The sequence below is a fragment of the Mirounga angustirostris genome, unplaced genomic scaffold (genome assembly GCF_029215605.1).
Source record: "Mirounga angustirostris isolate CCGP_5_RB_7025 unplaced genomic scaffold, mMirAng1.0.hap1 SCAF_1, whole genome shotgun sequence".
Classification (NCBI taxonomy): Eukaryota; Metazoa; Chordata; class Mammalia; order Carnivora; family Phocidae; genus Mirounga; species Mirounga angustirostris.
The window spans coordinates 3,186,885-3,191,836 of record NW_026991709.1 but is presented as its reverse complement, the minus strand read 5'-3'; positions in this window follow the sequence as shown (position 1 = coordinate 3,191,836).

The window sequence follows — 4,952 nt, the reverse complement described above, 5'->3', positions numbered from 1 at the left end:
CCCCACAGGGCGGCCCCCACAGCTCTCCAGCCTGAAATGTCACCTTTCGGTGGGCACCAGCCCTCCCAGGTTGGGGGGATGTGGCCGCTTTGCCTCCCCGCTCTCTCCAACTCTCTTCCTGTTTTATTCTTGTTTTCACTGTAGTAAACAATATAAAATATAGCATCTTAATTACATTTTTAAGCACACAGTTCTGTGGTATTAAGTCCATTCACTCTGTCGTGCAGCCCATCCCCACAATTCATCTCCAGCACTTTCCATCTTCCCAAACTGAAGCTCTGTCCTCATCAAACACAGTCCCCACGCCCCTCCCTCAGCTCCTCGCCCCACCCCTCCCCATTCTCCGTCTTGTGTCCATGGGTCTGATCCTTCGAGATGCCTCTGCAAGTGGAAGCATTCAGTGTTTGTCCTTCCGTGACTGGTTTCTTTTGCAGAGCGTGATGTCCTTAGGTTCATCCTTGTAGCATGTGTCAGGATGTCCTTCCTCTCCAAGGCTGGGTAATATTCCGCATGTACAGAGCGCGCTTGTTTGGTTCTTGTTTGACCCCTCCCACCAGAAGGGAAGGTCTGGTGTCCGGGCATTTGTAATTCAGGGCCTGGACTGGTGTCTGGTGTATAGAGACGCTCAGTCGGTGTCTGTGGGATGCAAGAGTGTGTGTGCCGGCCGGCAAGCTGCCGTCCCCAGAGGCTATACCGATTTCCGCTCAGGAGCCGGCAGGGGCCCGTGCGGGGGGCTCGCCCCACTCGGGGGATTTCCTGCTCCTGGCCCTCACTAACCTGGCAGATGAAGAAGAACCTGGCCTGTGGCCTATGTCTCTGAGTCCAGGAGCAGGCAGGCTGGCCGGCCAGCCTCCTGAGGGGTGAGGTGTGACTGACAGTACTTTGAGCCAGGGCGACAAAGCCCAGGAAGAGCTGTCCGGGGGCCGGAGTCTTTCCAGCACTTGTCAGACCATCGTGGGGGACGGCTGGTTCCTCATCCCGCAGCTTGGGCTCCAGGAAGAGCATGTTCCTTCTGGAATCCACCGTGCACTCAGCTGTGACGGAGAATGGGGGAAGGGACTGAGAACACACCTGTCCCTAGGTGGCCTTGGAGGAAGTGTCCCTGCTCAGCGCTTCTTGCTGCAAGAGACGTGGTCTGTGGCTCCTTCGGCAAAAAGGAAACTGCCGGGAAGGCCAGACTCCAGTGGTCCTGAAGCCGGAGGACCGGGTTCAGGCCGGAGGACCAGGCTGAGGCCGGCGGCCAAGCCACCGCTGGTCACACCGGGAATGGGGCAGATGCCACACTGCAGCCCCCACCCCCTGGCCCAGATCCCACATGGGGCTCCACGTCCTCCTTCCTGGTGGCGTGGGCCAGTGCGTCTGATCCGCCGGGCTTTTCCAGTGCCTGCGTCCTAGCTGCAGAGATGTCAGGAGAGTGATGGGTGCTTCCCGGTCTGCAGCTTGGAAGGTGGGCTTTGTCTCCCACCAGGACATGTCGGGAGCTGAGGTGATCCACAACCCACAAGGGCGCTCACCTTCTGGGCATGGCCAGGAGTGACCCACGGTCCCCAGCCCAACTCAGCAGGAGGAGGGGGTCCGCCGGCCACATGGGATGGTCACATGGACCCAAGGAGCTCTGTCGCCTTGCCCTCTGGGACACTAGTGTCCTGAGCCAGCTTGGTCACTTGTGGGGGTTCCCTTAAAAAGGGCACCCTCAGGAAAGGGCAGGGTGTGTCCCCACCCATCTTTTTCTTTTTCCTTTTTTTTTTTTAAATATTTTATTTATTTATTTGACAGAGAGAGAGACAGTGAGAGGGAACACAAGCAGGGGGAGTGGGAGAGGGAGAAGCAGGCTTCCCGCGGAGCAGGGAGCCCAATGCGGGGCTCGATCCCAGGTCCCTGGGATCATGACCCGAGCCGAAGGCAAATGCTTAACGACTGAGCCACCCAGGCGCCCCTTTTCCTTTTTCCTTAGGACTGGTCCCCCACCACTGGCATTTTCAGCTGAGCCTGTGGCCAGCTGACTAAACACCCCAAAGTCCAGCTTCCCTGGCAGCCAGGTGTGGCCCCGCCCCAAGTTCAGGCCCGTGGGCGGAGCAGGCCACCTGTGCTGACGACTGCCAGCGCGTCCAGAGCAAGGGGCTTCCCGCCACAGCCCAGGCCCGGGATGCCAGGTCGCAGCCTCCGTCTTAGAGACAAGGGGGTAATGACTAAGGAACGGCGCTTTATAAGGGGTGTGCCCAGGGCACCGGGCTGCTCTCTGCCAGAGGATGCGGGCACGGGAGGGAGGTGCGCCTGCAACAGGAGGCTTGTTGCCGAAGGCCTCCCGCTCCGGAGAGGTGGTGTCCGGGGGTGATGGTGAGGGGACAGCCGGGGACGTGCTGGAGGTGGCTCCTGAGCCCCATGCCTGCTGCTTCCACCGCAGCCCCGCCCAGCTGGGAAGCTCAGAGAGCCCCCCCAGGACAGCCCCGTGTGGCCACGGCGCTGCCCACCGGGTCTCGGCCGGGCTGGCACGGAGGAATGAGGAGCAGGCCGCGGGGGCTGCCGGCTTCCGCCACCAGTGCGAGCAGCAGGGGCCGGCGGGCTCCTGACGAGGTTGAAGCCTGGGGTGCCCGGGGGAGGGGAGGCTCAGAGCTCCACGTGGAGCACCGTGGTCCCCAGGGAGCAGGCTATGACCGTGTTGGGGACGGTCCAGTACCAGCATTGCTGCGGGAAAGTAACCTGCTGACCCATCGGGAGTCCTGTAATGACAGCAGCAGGTACGACGGTCTCCTCCATCCGGTCACTGTTCACAAAAGCCTAATACAGGGACTACTGGGTTTCAGAAACGTACCCAAGATACTTTCCTTTTCGTCCAGAAACTAGCTTTTACTGGCTTCGTGTGTAAAAAGATTTTTTTTAAATCACCGTTACACACAGATCCAGGGCAGAGTTCTAGGCGGCTTGCGATGAACATGAGCGTCCCAGACCCACCGCATGCACTCGAGAGACAGCGGCTTCGGTCGCCCCAGCTGCAGCCCGTGGCCCTTGCACGCGTGGTTCCAAACCCTTGCTCACCCTGTCGTTGTTGCCCAGTCATGTCCTTCTGCCGAGGGTGAGGACCCTCCTGCCCACAAGCCCCTTCCCACCAGTGCAGACACACGTTTGTGTAGATCGGCACGCAGCGTTTACAGGGTTTTAATTAGGCAGTCCTTCCTCCCAGCTTAGCTGTGTTGGGCACTGTGACTACGTTCCTCGTTCAGCAGACCCTCGAACCACACAGCTTTGGACTGCGTGGATCCACTTGTCCGTGGATTTGTTCTCCATAGTCTAGTCTGTACATGTATTTTCTCTTCTTGATGTCTTAATTTTTCTTTCCTCTAGCTTAGTTTATTGTAAGAATACAGTATAAATGTAACATATAAAGTCTGTTAACTATGTTATCAGCAAGGCTTCTGGTCACTGGTAGGCTATTAGCAGTTAAGTATCTTTTTAAAGATTTTATTTGAGAGTGAGAGTGAGAGAGCATAAGCGGGCAGGGGGGTAGGGGCAGAGGGAGCAGCAGACTCCCCACTGGGCAGGGAGCCCGATGTGGGGCTCCAGCCCAGGACCCTGAGATCATGACCTGGGCCGAAGGCAGACGCTTAACCAGCTGAGCTTCCCAGGCGCCCCAGCAGTTAAGTTTCTGAGGAACAAAACGCTGCAGATTTTTTACTGCAGGAGGAGGGGGGTTGGCACCCCAACCCCTGTGCTGTTCAAGGGTCAACGGTCTAGCCTGCATTCAAATTGCCTTTTTGTGGTGTTTCCTAGGTACACTAAAGCAACCCCTACTTTCTACCAGGCTTTGACTCAAATGTTTGTAGCCCTCTGATGTTCCCTCCCCCTCAAAGCATCCCCTGGAGCCCTCTGTCCTGCTGCAGTCCATGGCTCACTAGCCCTCTGTCAGGGGACCTGCCTTCCCCGCCATTCTGGGGTGCCCTTGAGGACCTGGGGAGCACCTCTTCCAGTGCCTGGGTGGAAATGTCTGTATCCCCATCTTGCTGTTAAGGGACGGCTTGGCCTATATTCCTTCCATTCCAGATGTTTTTAGGCTCTGCTCCCTTGTCTCCCAGCCTCCACAAGCTAGAGATCAAGTCAGATGCTTTTCTCATTCCCAAGACTTTCTAGGTGAGCTGGGTTTCCCCACCCACCTCTGGAAGCTGCTTTTGGATCCTGTCCCTAGTGATCTAACATTTCACAGTGATGTTTCCTGTATGAGTCTTTCCCCATCCATTGTGCTGGGTACTGGATGGACCCTCTCAACCTACAAAATCATGTCTTTCAGTCTGGGAAGGTTCTTGAATTATTTCACTGGTGATTTCTTTCCCTGCTTTCTCTTTTCTTCCTGGAACTATCTCTAGTCAAATATTGGAATCCAAGAGGCTCAAAGAATTCCAAGTACAAGAAACATGAAGAAAAATACATCAAGATGCATCATGATTTCCAAAATAATACTACAAATGAACAAAGCTGGAGGGCTCACAGTTCCTGATTTCAAAACTTACTACAAAGCTATAGTCATCAAAAACAGTGTGGTACTGGCCTAGAGACAGATCTATTGACCAATGAGTAGAATTCAGAGTCCAGAAAAAAACACTTCCACCTTGGACAGTTGATTTTCACCAAGAGTGCCAGGACCATTCAATGGGGGATAATCTCTAACAATAGACATCCACATACAAAAAAAAAAAAAAAAAAATGAGGTTGGATCCCTACCTCACACCATGTATAAAAATTAACTCAAAATGGGTTAATGAACCAAATATAACAGCTAAAACTATAAAAGTCTTAGAAGAAAACTGGTGTAAAATTTCATGACTTTGGATTTGGTAATGGGTTCGTATATACAGTACCAAAGGTATAACAACAAAAAAAAATAAGCTGAACTTCATCAAAGTTTAAAATATTGTACACTAAAAGTCATTATCAAGAAAGGGAAAAGTTAACCCACAGAA